The 14,720-nt window shown below is 38.0% G+C and overlaps 1 pseudogene; it reads right to left on the reverse strand.

The window, feature by feature from the left end:
* Positions 1 to 308: 308 nt before the first annotated feature.
* On the reverse strand, positions 309 to 407 carry LOC132275777 (small nucleolar RNA R71; annotated as a pseudogene).
* Positions 408 to 14,720: the final 14,313 nt, after the last annotated feature.

The following is a 14,720-nucleotide window of genomic DNA, read 5'->3' on the forward strand; positions in this document are numbered from 1 at the left end:
TTGCCTCCATTTAGAGCACATCATTATGAAATTAAGCCACAAACCATTCAAATGCTTCCTAACTATCATGGACTTCCAAGTGAAGAACCTTACAAGCATTTGGATGAGTTTCTTGAAGTATGTTCCACCGTAAAATATACGGACATGCCGGAAGTGGTCTTAAGACTCAAAATTTTTCCATTCACCTTAAAATACAAGGCAAAGTATTGGTTTAACAATCTTAGGCCTTTTTCAATCACTTCTTAGGCAGAAATGCAACAAGAGTTCTTGAAGAAGTACTATCCGGTTTCAAAAACCAATGCCATGAGAACCTCAATTCGAGAATTTTCACATGGGGATAAAGAAACATTTTATAAGGCATGGGAACGCTTCAATGAATTGCTTAGGAAGTGTCCACATCATGACATGCCCAAATGGTAATTAGTTCAATATTTCTTTAAAAGCTTATCGGACAATTACAAAGGTATGGTTAATGCTTCCATGGGTGGCTCATACATTGATAGGCATGAGGATGACGTGTGGCATCTTTATAAGAGCATGAGTGAAAGTTCTTTGCATAGAACATTATCATCCAAGAATGGTAGAAATTCATAAGGTAGGAAAAGTGTTGGCTTACATCAAGTCGACCATTTAAATGAAATAGCCGCCGAAATGAAGTCTTTATCTCAAAGGTTTGATCAATTTTTTATTAACTAAAACTCGGCGAACCAAGTATCTTCCTTCCCTAACCATTCTCATCGTGCATCAAATGAAACATGTATGACTTGTTCTAGTGTTCTTCATTCTACTTCTCATTGTCCTCACAGACAAGTGCAAAATGAACCTAATGAACAAGTCAATGCAGCTTTTGTGAACCAAGGGAACAGTCCTTATGGTACTCATTATAATCCAAGTTGGAGGAATCATCCGAATTTCTCTTGGAAAAACCAAGGAGAGGGCTCAAACCCTTCCCAAGGCAGTTTTCAAGGAAGTACATTCCACCTCCACTTCAAAACCAAGGATCTCAAGGTTGTAGACCTTATCAATCACAAGGAAATCAATTTGCTAATTCTCATTTTCCCAACCAATCTTATTCCCAAGGAAATACTAGAAGTCCTGCCTTTGAAGAAAAAGTTTTGAATGCTTTGGGCACTTTAGAGGCTAACACACAATTGTTCCATTCTCACTCTCAATCTATTGCAAAGCTAGAAACCCAAGTAGGGCAAATAGCAAGCACTTTCAATGCAAAAGAAGGGAAGATGCCTATTAATGCCCCACCTAAGCAACAATGTGTTGTGGAAACCCATTCCTCATCGGAAGGCCACACCATTGAACATGTTAATGCGGTGACTACCTTGTGGATTGGTAGGATTGTGGACAATCAAGTTGGAATGTCCAATGAAAAGAGTGAACCGGTGCAACCTTAAGTTGTCACCCGTCTCGTTTCACATCCCACTCCTCCTTAATTGCATATACATGATCTTGTGAATTAGAAAGTCTTGAAAAATGTGTTTGACAAAGAAGTTTTGAAAAATGATGTTGAAAAAGTTTTGCTGAAAAATGATTTGAAACAAAATGATTTAAAAATTTCTTGTGTTGAAGAGAGTTCAAAAGAAAATTCTGAAAAAGTATTTGAACCAAAAGTTCCATTTCCGGATGCCTTAAAAGGATCCATTTCAAAAGGCAAGCAAAAGGCAAAAACCAATGAAATTATGGAAATGTTTAGGCAAGTAAAAGTTAATCTTCCACTTCTAGATGCAATCAAGCAAATTTTAGCTTATGCCAAACTCTTGAAAGACTTGTGCACCCAAAAGCGGAAGAACAAGAGCCAAGCACCAAGAAAAGTGGTTTTGACCGAGCAAGTAAGCTCAATTTTGCAACATAACACTTTGCCAAAGTTTAAAGACCTCAGTTCACCTACTACATCATGCATCATTGGTGATCATATCATTAATCGGGTGCTTCTTGACTTAGGAGCAAGTGTTAACCTTCTTCCATACTCGGTTTATGTCAAATTGGGCCTAGGTGAATTGAAACCGACGTCGATAGTTTTACAACTTGCCGACCGATCCATGAAGAAGCCTAGGGGTATCATTGAGGATGTTTTGATTAAAATTGATAAATTCTTCTTCCCGATTGATTTCATTGTCATAGACACGGAATCGGTCCCCAATCCTAAGAGCCAAATTCCCGTTATCCTTGGCCGTCCTTTCTTGGCAACCGCTACTGCCAACATCAATTGTAGGATGTGGATAATAAAGATCTCATTTGGCCATATGAAGGTGAAGTTGAATATCTTTAATCCCACACCCAATTCATTTGACAAATATGAAAGAGAGGTTAATGTTATAGGTAAATGTCATGATCTTCAATGTTAAGCAAATGAGCTTTTGTGTAAGACCAAATTTTCAAAGGGACCATCTTCAACCTTGCATTCTCAAAGTGTTGTTTCAAATTCTTGCTTTGAAAAAGCATGGAAGCCCAAAGGTTGTGATTGCATAGGCAAAGGATCAAAAGTTTTTTTTGAGCTTAATCCAACAAGTTCTTCAAAGAACCATTTGCTGGGTGGAGTTCAAAGCATCTATCACCCCAACAAGGAGGGGATGCATTATAAGATCTTTGATCCAGGCTAAAAGAGCCCAATGTCTTGCTAGAGACGTTAAAGACTAGCAAAAATATTTCATGGGGTGTCAAAACCCTATTCCTCCCCCATTTCTATCTTAAATTTCATTTATTGTGAAGTCTAGATACTTGTTTTTGGTTCATATGCATTGATAGGAACTTTGATTAGGATTGCATGAATTTTTGTGTTGTAATTGAGCATTTTGTATAAGTTTAATCGATTTCAAAAGAGAGTCCGATCGATCGAACTTCCACCATGATCTAACACTTAGAAAAATTTTCTACCTGCATCCACCTGCATCCAAATCACCTCTCTGTCCCATCGTTCAAACTTATTCTCAGATCGATCAGGAGACCTTCGATCGATCCAACTTCAAAGTTCAATCGATCTCATGATTTAATACTTAGAAAAATTTTGAGCCTGCATCAACCTGCATATTTCACCTCTCTATCTCATTGATCGAAACATTTCAAGATCGATTGGAAGTTCTTCGATCGATCCAACTTCAAAGTTCGATCGATCTTCAAGTTCCAACACTTAGCCAATTTTCTGAACCAAAAACCTGCATATTTTTGCTCTCTGTCTAATCGATTGAACTCTTGTTCTGATCGATCTCAGTTCTTCATTTCATTATTTTGACTTTATTTTTGACTTTTCAAATTTTAAAAATCCAAAAATATTTTCATTTTTATTTTATTTTAATTTAATTTAATTTCATTTTATTTTATTTTTCAAAAAGTTTTCAAAAATACAAAAATATTTTAGTTTATTTAGTTTTTAATTATTATTGATTGTTTAATTTTTTTAAAAAAATCAAAATAAAAATCCAAAAATATTTTATTCTATTTTATTTTATTTTACAATTTTTAAATTTAATTTTAAATTTTAAATTTTAGTTTTTCATTTTTCAAAAATTTCAAAAATCCAAAAATACTTTGAGGAGAGTTCATCAAAGTTCGATCAATCTGAAGTCTTAGTTCGATCGATCGAACTCTGTCGGGAATGTTTTTAAAATAGACCTAGAGGGTATCAAGATCGATCCAACCTTCCAAACCCTTGCTTCTCTCCTCGCCATCACTGTGCACTCTCATCTCTTCTATCTCCGGCGAGATCCAAGCTACACTCTCTCCCTCATCTCAGATTTCACTTCCTTCGTACCTTCTCCACTTCTCTCATCGTTTTGAGGTAAAATCCAAGATCTCATCTATGATTTAAGCTTTGATATGATGATTATATGTTTTATATGTTACAGTCATGCTTTATACATAATTGAATCTCCATTTTTGAAGCTTCGAAGCACTGAGTTTACATGTTTATATATATGTGTATATGCTTCGTATGTATATATATGTGTTTGATCTATTTTGTAAGTATGGGCCTTCTACAGTGATGGGATTTGATGATATGTTGTGTTGATGGGCCCACGAACACGTTCGTGTGAGCCCCGTGCTTCCAAGGTCACAGATCTGTGACTTCTCGTTTTTCACAGAGCATAGTTCGATCGATCGAACTTGTGTCTCAAATCGATCAAAGTTATGAGATCGATCTCACTTATTTTCGATCGATCCAACTTTTGTGATCGATCTCACTTCTTTTTCTGATCGATCGAATTTCATAGATCCCATACACACACTTCATTCATCATGCCTTATGTTCATGCTATCTCATATACGCCCAATGCCTGTGATATTACACATTGTATGCATTTCATACTTACATTGTTTAGCATGTTTCATATCTTGCCACTTGCATAGATTCATGTCATCTATATTATTTGTCTATCTTATTTGACATACATGTTTCTATTCTATGCTTTCAATTCTTAATTCTAGAACTAACTCCCCTTGAAAGTTTTTAAATTATTTTTCAGGCTATGACTAAGCAAAAGACTATTTCCAAGAGGCAACACGGGCCTCAGCGACATATCAGACCATGGATAGAGGAGCCAGCAGAGCCCTCTTATGCACAGGAGGAGCCAGCACAGCTTACACCACCGTAGTCACCTGCTCATGAGGCTGAGGATGATCATATTCTATCCACCTCTATGACTCATCCTGCATTTACTCTATCACCATCTCCACCACATGTTGGAGCTGAGTATTCACCAGTACCATCTCCACCACGCCAGCTAGCTCAGGAGTGTGATAGGCCCGCACCTAGATATGCGCATATGGCAGTCGACCATGAGTCAGTGTTCGACACAGCCTTTTTCTCCAAATCGGTGATGACCCGATCAGCTTACCATGATATCATTCAGAGGGGCCTTACAGCTATTCTTGCCCCAGTCACAGAGCCAGTATACCCGCGGCTGGTACGATTGTTCTTCCAGAACCTCCGACCATCCCCGCGTACCACAGCTGAGCTGGTAACTATTATAGATGGCCATCAGATTACTATCACAGTGGACTCACGGGCCCGCTCTTGCCACTGCCCACACCGCTGTCCTCCAGAGCTTCAGGAGACATATCTGAGGCTATACAGGCCTTCTTATGCCGACATAGCAGTCTTTCTTACAAGTCACCATACCGGTGGCGAGACCTTCGCCACCCGCATATTCCTTCCAGATGACCCATGGTTCATTGATTCCGTGCTCTTCCAAAACATCTACATGGCAGGGCACAAGATTCAGAGGAGGGGAAATTATTTGACAACCCTCTACGCCTTCTACACCGGGCACTGGGTGTCCATTCCCGCGCTCATCTGGAGAATGATGAGGAAGCTATTTGATGAGTATATTAGCAAGGACGGGCTAAGTCTCTCCCATTCGGCCACCTCATCACCCAGATTTTGATCGACCAACGCTACCCTATTCATCCTCGGGAGCATCCTGAGAGAGGTTCCTGTCACTTCTTGAAGAAGGACTAGAACAAGAGCTACAACACCATTATTACTAGACTGCAGGACCACGCAGTAGCAGCTATAAAGGAGCTAGAGGCTGAGGAGGAGGTAGAGGCAGCAGCAGCAGATCCCGCAGTAGATGACGCACTAATCGATCCAACTGCCGAGCATATAGATATTGATTTAGAGCGCCCTGCAGATGACGCAGAGTAGTACTCTCTAGCCAGGTCGCCCATTCACGACCAGGAGTAGACTCAGGAGTTTTCTTCTAATTCATCTATACCTGAGGCTCCAGATCTGACCCCCGACTTTGGAGTATGCCTGCAGACTCTTGAGGATTCTGTTGTTGCCATATGAGCTGATCTTACGACCTACAGAGCTGATTTTTCTACCTTCCGTATAGATGTCGCGACTATGTTCCGAGATCTATCCAGAGATATCCACGGAGCCCGACTTGCCCGTCTTACCTCATCTTCCTGAGTTCCTAGTTCCTTCTATCTTTTGATCCCTCTCTGCTCTCTGATCTATATTTTTGTCACTGTATAGTACTATTATTTTTACAGCCAGTTTGTCGGCTTTGATATTTCTGTTGTACCTGCACTTTATCTGCTTTTATTATGGATGTCATATATTATATTCTCATATCTATATGTTTGACTCCATCAGGTGCATCACAGTAATTTCAGTGAGAGAATGCTACCTGATTTTCAAGACCACCCTTATACCTCTCTCATCTCTTTATTTGTTTATTCCATTTACACTTGCATGTCCACTGTGTACTAATTATCCTATTTTGTTATCTGATGAGTTTATCCAAGTGCCAATTTTCAGGACCACAGTTCATCCCAAGTTTGGGGGGGGGGGGGGGAGGGGCCATGCCACCCACTTCGGATACTTCAGTCCTGATCATTCTTGCTTAGTTGCACTGGTATACTCTTTCCCATATTCTCTTGCACATTGAGGACATTGTGCCATTTAAGTTTGGGAAGAATAGTGTTTTGCAATGTTAGCTTTAAATTTCAAGATTTTGAGCATGACTTGTGTATTTGGGGGATATTTCTATGATTGGTCCATATCTAGCTATGATTTTGATCTTTTGAGGATTATATTGCTTAAAATTTAAAAATTACTTGACTTAAGAGTCCAATACTCCTTGTATGCCTTGTGGAAGCCATTTAGGAGTAATTTTTTCAAAAGATTGATATCTTGCTTGCACTTGTGGTCCACATCATCTTGATTTTGTGATTGTTTTGAGATTCACTAGCACAGGCGCACACTAGCATTCGTTTGTGGGGTACATGCTTTGTTAATTATTAAATTGGTTATATCCCAATTGAACTAGTAGTGCATTGAAAGCTTTCATTCTTGATCAAGGTGGATAACAATCCATTTTCACTAAGTAGCCGGGATTCTAGCCTCATCAAGCACTGAACTTCTCACACTGAAAAGTGGAGGGACCAAACTCTAGGATAATAATTGTTTATTTAAAAATAAAAAAAGAAAAGTTGCAAAAGCAATAAAAAGTGAGGACTTCTCCTAAAAGGTGAGAAGTGCAAAATGATAAGATGGTTGTTGTCTTGATTTGTAACCTAGTTGATTTAAGCTTGTAAGTCCGTAGGGGTATTTGAATACCTAATGCCCTAAAGCCATCTGGTTTGAGAGTCATTGACCTAACGCTCGACCTCATGAATCGCTAGAAAGCTTAATAGATCAACACATTGCACCATGCTTCCATCTTTAATCCTATTAAAAAAAAAAAAAAATCGAGTGAAAAGAATAAATGCACCTGGAACAATAAAGCTTTAATAAAAGGTCCACTTTTTGTCTTGATGATCGGTACTAGATTTGTGTGTTAGTTTGAGGGTAAGGATGTGATTAATGCTCTAGTTGGCTTAGATAGCAACAGATTTGATGTGGGTCCACTCAAAAAGGATTCTAGAGTTGTTTTGATTTGCATGATCATTTTCTTGATGTGTGGAGGACCATATTTACTTGCTTGATGTTGAAATTTTGAGAGATTGCTTGGAAATGTTTGCAACATTGTATACTTGAGGTAGTTTTCTCCCAATGCTTATTTGCAATATTGGTGCCTCTTTAGAAAGAATGAGCTTAATGTTTGTGGGTGTCATTTTTGGAAACCCTCACGAGACTTCACTCGTCCACTAAGGGTAACCTAGGGGTTTAAAAGGCTTGTTGCATATGCTAAGTGCAATCATGTTCCCTACGAAAGTGGCGTTATCCATTTATTGTTTTCTAGATTCATAGCTGTATAGTTGTTCATTTCATTCCTTTACTTTCTAGTTCATTGCTAGGGACTAGTAATATTTAAGTTTGGGGGTGTGATGAGCGCTGAAAAGTGCGTATTTAAACCCCTTAAGCTCAGGCATTCTAGTACATTTATCTATCTTACTCTACCGTTTTAGATTGATTTCGTATTATTTCTATTTTCAGGCACTTATCCCGAAAATAAGCTAACTCAGCCAAATAAGAGCTTAATTGAAGCAATTCTATGATTAAACAAAGAAAGGAGCAAAGTGGACAAAGAAAGAAGTAATGAAGCCAACAGTGGGAGGCAGCAAAGTTTGATCGATCCAACTTCAAAGTTCGATCAATCGAACACTGATCGATCTCAGTACTTCAAGATAGATCCAAACCTTGACCCAAAGTAGAAAGTCTAAGTTCGATCGATCCAACACCACCCTTCGATCGATCAAACACTTTTGTCCTTATTCAAATGATTGATCTTATATAGTTGTATCACCCTACCAACCACTTTTGTCCTTTTCCCAAAAATATCTTCAAAATATCTCAGATTTGTCTTTTCCCAAAAAGCTCAACCAGTTGGATCAATCCAGCCTAAGTTCGATGGATTTCAGCCAAGTTGATTGATCCAAGTCCAAGGTTCGATCGATCGAACTTCCTCCAATGCGAAAAAGTTAAATTTCCAGCTCATTGAAAGTTGTCCTTTATCCACTCATTAGGGAATATTGTGTGTACGACCCCAGCTCATTTTTGGGTGTCATTTGACCTACCTATATAAGGATAAGAATTGCTTTTTAGAGAGGGGAGACTAATATCATTTTGCATATCATTTCTTAGAGAGCAAGCTTAGAGGAGGAGGAGGCTAGAGACACCATTGGGGTTCTTCATCATCCAAGGAGCAGATTTCTTCCATGGAGTTAGCCTTTGAGGGTTAGAGCAACATCACCATGAGTGGCTAGACATCCTCTTGGGGCTAGAGTTAGCCCCAAGCATGCTTTCTATATCTTAATCTTGTGTATTATTGAGGGATTAGTGTTGTAATTAATGTTTTGGCACTTTGATATATATAGATCTTGATTGTTCAATGATTTATGTGGTTAAATGCTTTCAATTGATCATTTCATTCTATCCATATGTTTATGTATATTAGAATAGATGTTCATGTGCTTGTCTCTAAATTTTGTGTTATTGATACATGTCTATGTGTATTGATGCTATAGATTTAGAGATTATCAAAACATAGTGTTTAATGGAATGCTCTTGTGATTTTCTTGATGGTTCATACTTATTCCTTGATGGATTGTGCCTCTCCCCTAGTTTATTTTCATGCTAGTAGTGTAGATGTAGTGTAGTTATAGTGTAGTGTTAAATGGGAGAACAATCCATGCTTGTTGTTTGATGATCCAAGCTTTTGAATGCAAGTAGGATATTTCTCTAACCTTGTGTTGTATTTGGATTGTGAGCTTAATGAAATGATTAATGACTTGTTTTGATCTATTGTGCCTTTTACATGTTGTTTAGACAATATATGTTTCATTGCTTACATATATTGTGCCTTTCACATACTGTTTAGACAATACATGTTTAACTAGTCATCCTTGCTTATTGAATCAACCAAACACACACACACACCAATATTGTAACACACCATTTGCCCTCATTAATCACTTGTCAATGGTATAGAAATGCATTGCTTGGTGGTGATCTCTAAACCCCAAGACTCTTCTCTCTCTTACTTACTCTTAGTTGCATTCTTTTGTTATTACTTAGTTTAATTTAGTTTCTCTCTAGTCTAATCAACCAACCAACCAATTGTTTGATCACTCGACCTACTAGCCCTAATAGCAATTCCAGAACCTTGTTCGACCCTCACAATCCCTTGGGACGATCCTTACTTGCCCTTGCTATATTTATAGTGAAAGGTAGTAGTGGCTTTTATAAATGTAAAACTCTTGGCCCTTGCCTTAATGCACACTCTCCAAACTTGACGGTAGTGCAGCAGACCGCGAAACAACAAAAATGCAAGTGCTCACAATTATGAGATCAAATCTACCATAATCCAAATGCTTCCAATCTATCATGGGTTGATAAGGAGGACCCTTACAAACATCTAGATATGTTTTTAGAAATCTGCTCCACTATCAAGATGAGAAACTTCCCCCAAGATGCACTTCATATGCTTCTCTTCCCATTCTCTTTGAAAGATAGAGCAAAATATTGGTTGAACTTTTTTGTTACAAATTCCATCACTTCGTTGGTTCAATTACAACAAGAATTTCTTAAAAAGTATTATCCTGTGAGTAAGACAAACCAAATACATCGATCTATTCTGAGTTTTTCCCAAATTAACGAGGAAATATTCTATGAAACGTGGGAAAGACTTTAAAATTTTCTTTTAAAGTGTCCGCACCACCAAATTCCAAAGTGGCAATTGGTGCAAGCCTTCTATGATGGTTTAACAGAACCACATAGACAATTAATTGATTCTTCATGTGGGGGCATGTTCATGTCCAAAAATCTAGATGATGTATGGACTCTACCTGAAAACATAAGTGAAAATTCTATGTAATATAGTTCTCGAAGAGCTTCTACTTCTAATGTGGTGAAACCCTCAAATCCGTGCTAGCCACGGACTCTTAGGGAAGAATTTTCTCAAGTGGATGCCATAACCTATAAAGTTTCTTAGCTTATGGCACCACATCTTTCATCTCCTCAGAATTCTTTATCCAATGCTATATGTGTACATTGCACAAGCACTTTTCATAATGTAAAAGATTGCCCCACACCGAAGCAATTTGCTGAAGGTATGCCAAAACAGGCCAATGCCATGTTCACTCACCCTGGAAATAATTCTTATTCCAATACATATAATCCGGGTTGGAGAGATCATCCAAATTTCTCGTGGAGGCAACAAGCCCCACAAAATTCATCATTTTAAGGTTATGTGCAATCAACTCAGTCTAATTCTCAGTCCATGAATCGACCATTTCAAGCTTCTTCAAGCTACCGTCCTCTTTCCTATCATGTGAGCCTCCTTCTCAACAGTCCCAATTGGATGAGCTAGTAAACTCCAATAAGTAGATAATGGCTGCCATTAGTGGTATGCAATCAATTGTGTAATTTGTTAGCACTCATTCCCAATTAATAGCTAACATTAAAACCCAACTAGGACAATTGACTAATTCTATGAATCAGCTTCACAAAAGGGACACGAGGAAACTTCCAGCTCAACCTGTGCTGAACCCGAAAAGGCAATATATGATTGATGAAATCACTCCTCCGAGTGGATAAAATCTTGAGCAAGTTCAAGCAATCACCACACTTCAGAGTGGAAGAATTGTGGACAATAAGGTTGATGAAAAAATTGAAACTCTTGTTCCCAAAAATTCAAGTTCTTCATCCAAAAATCTGAAAGTTAGTCCAGGAATTTCAAATCTGCCAATCTCAAATGTTGAGACATCTTATGAGTATAAGACTCCTTTTCCTTAACGCCTTATATAGTCCACACACTTTGGGAAAAAAGGGCGATAAAATTCAGGAAATATTTGAAGTCTTTAAGTAAGTAAAGATCAACATTCCTCTCCTTGATGCTATTAAGCAAATTCCACTTTATACAAATTTTCTTAAAGATTTGTGTACTAAAAAATGCACTTCTAAGAGCAATATTCCTAAGAAGGTGAGGTTAACTGAGCAAGTAAGTGCTATCATTCAGCATAATACACCTCCAAAGTTTAAAGATCTGGGTGCCCCGACAATCTCGTATGTCATTGGAGACAATGAGATAGAAAAAGCCCTCATTGATTTAGAATCAAGTGTAAATATGATTTCTTACTCAGTATACTCGCAACTTGGCTTAGGAGAACTGAAATTCACTTCGATTGTCTTGCAATTTGCGGATAGATCTGTAAAGCAACCTTGTGGTATTATTGAGGATGTATTCATCAAGGTGGATAATTTCTACTTCCCAGTAGACTTTGTGGTTCTAGATACTGAACCGGTCCATAATCCAATAAAACATATTCCTGTGATCCTTGGTCTGCCCTTCTTAGCTATAGCTAATGCTTCAATTAATTGCCAAACCAGGGTGATGGATATTTCTTTTGGAAATATGAAGGTGAAGCTCAACATCTTTAATGCTTCTCAACATCCTCAGAAGGAATATTAGTGCTTCTCTCTTAACATCATTGGTAAAATGTTCGAAGAATCTCTCTTATTTATTTTAAGTCAAGATCCTCTTGAAACTTGCTTGGCTAATTTTGATTAAAAAATTACGATATTGATCAATTCATTCCTAAAGTCAACTCTTTGCTTGATGCCAATGCAATTTCAGAATTTCCCTCTTAGAAAGTGCCAAATGAACCTCTTCCATTCATTTTTAGCACTTTTTCCGTTTCTTCACTGAAATCTCCACCTCAACTTGACTTAAAGCCATTTCCGATTAATCTCAAGTATGTATTTCTTGGTGTAAACAAAAATTTTCCGGTCATCATTGCATCAGATCTTTCCAAACACCAAGAAAATAACCTTTAGCGGTGCTACAAGAGCACAAAGAAGCTATTGGTTGGTCGGTGGCTAATTTAAAAGGAATTGACCCCTCTATTTGCATACACCGCATTCTTTTGGAGGAAGACGCGACACCTTCCCGAGAGGTGCAACGTCGGTTGAATCCTAACATGAAAGAGGTTATCATGAAAGAGGTAATCAAGCTATTAGATGCAGGGATCATCTACCCCATCTCGGATAGCAAGTGGGTAAGCCCTACTCAAGTTGTTCCAAAGAAGTCCGGCCTTACCATTATTGAAAATTCAATGGGAGAACTTGTGCCACAGCACACTACCACTGGTTGGCATGTGTGCATAGACTATCGGAAACTTAACTTTGTAACTAGGAAAGATCTTTTTCTACTTCCATTCATTGATCAAATCCTAGAATGGCCAAAGTTACTATTATTTTCTTGATGGTTATTCTGGCTATAACCAAGTGGCTGTAAATCTTTAAGATCAAGAGAAGACCACCTTCACTTATCCTTTTGGAACTTTAGCTTATCGTCGCATGCCCTTTAGGTTATGTAATGCACCGGCCACTTTTCAGATATGCATGATGTCCATATTTTCTGATATGGTCAAAAAATTTCTTGAAGTATTCATGGATGATTTTTTTGTCTGTGGATCTTCTTTTGACTCTTGTCTCCATAATCTATCACTTATGCTTCAAAGATGTAAGGATACCAATCTGATCTTAAGTTAAGAAAAGAGTCACTTCATGGTACAAGAAGGGATTGGGTCACATTATCTCTAAAAGAGGGATTAAGGTCGATAAGGCAAAAGTTGAATTAATTCACAGTCTTCCTTCTCCTTCTTTGGTGAGACAAATTCGATCTTTTCTTGGTCATACTGGCTTTTATCGTTGCTTTATGAAAGATTTTAGTAAGATATCCCGGCCCTTGTGCCATCTTCTTGCCAAGCATACTACTTTCAGCTTTGATGAAGAATGTTTGGAAGCTTTTAAGAAGCTCCATTCACTACTTTCTTCTGCCCTAATCATGAAACCACCTAATTGGTCTCTTCCCTTTGAGATCATGTGCGATGCATCTGATTATGCATTAGGTGATATTCAGTTGTTGTAAAATTTGTTCTCTTCCCTTTCAGATGCTCAATTGAATTATACAACAACTGAGAAAAAATTGCTAGTTGTTGTTTATGCCTTGCCCAAATTTTGTTCATATCTTCTTGGATCTAAGGTCATTGTCTTCATGGATCATGCCGCGTTAAGACATCTACTTGCAAAGAAAAAGACTAAACCTTGGCTCATTCATTGGATACTCTTACTCCAAGAGTTCAACATTGAGATTAAGGATAAGAAAGGCACAGCCAATGTTGTCACAGACCATCTTTCTAAGCTTCTTATAGAGAACACTTCTGATTTTTCTCTAATTTATGATTCCTTTCCGGATGAGCAACTGTTCCAGATTTCTCATGTGTCGCCTCCTTGATTTGCTGACATTGTCAACTATCTTGCAGTTAGAAAAATTCCATCCCGTTGGTTTAAGCAAGAGAAAGACTGATTCGCTCAAATCAAAAATTTCTTTTGGGAAGACCCAGAACTGTTCAAGTATTTTTTGGATCAAATAATCTGACGATGCATCCCAGAATCTGATGTCTAAAAAATTTTAAAATTCTACCACACTCTCGAATGTGGAAGACACTTCAGTGCCAAAAAGACTTCATCTAAAGTTCTTTAAAGTGGATTTTATTGGCCTTCATTATTCAGGGACGCTTACAATTTTTGAAATTCTTGTGATCGATGCCAAAAGCTTGGTGCCATGTCTAAAAGGGATATGATGCCATTGAACTCAATTTTAATTGTCAAAATCTTTGATGTATGGGGAATAGATTTTATGGGACCATTTTCGTCTTCTTATGGTTATGTTTACATTCTCATAGCAGTGGATTATGTATCTAACTGGATAGACGCTGAGGCAGCCATAACCAATGACCACACTGTAGTGGTCCAGTTCATTCAAATGAACATATTCAGTCGGTTTGGTACACCTAGAGCACTCTTAAGTGATGGAGGATCTCATTTCTGTAATCGCTATCTTCGATCCGTCCTTCTTAAGTACTCTATTACTCACAAGGTTGCCACGCCTTACCATTCTCAATCAAGTGGTCAAGTGGAAGTCTCAAATCGGGAAATCGAGAATATCCTTGAAAAGACAGTTAGACAGGACTACAAATATTAGTCATTATGACTGAAACCGCACTGCGTTTAAGACGCCAATTGGCATGTTACCATACCGGCTCATCTACGGTAAGGCATATCACCTTCTGGTTAAATTAGAGCATTATGCCTTTTCATCCATAAAATGTTTAATTTCAATCTTGATCAGGCCGGCTTTAACCGATAATTGTAGGTCAATGAGCTCGAGGAAATCTGGAATGAGGCTTATGAAAGTGCCAAAATTTATAAAGTAAAGAGTAAAGCATTCCATAACAAGCATATTCTCAAGAAGTCTTAT

This window comes from Cornus florida, unplaced genomic scaffold (genome assembly GCF_030987335.1).
Source record: "Cornus florida cultivar Cherokee Brave unplaced genomic scaffold, ASM3098733v1 CherokeeBrave_3.0.0_Hap2_Chr09, whole genome shotgun sequence".
Taxonomy (NCBI): Eukaryota; Viridiplantae; Streptophyta; class Magnoliopsida; order Cornales; family Cornaceae; genus Cornus; species Cornus florida.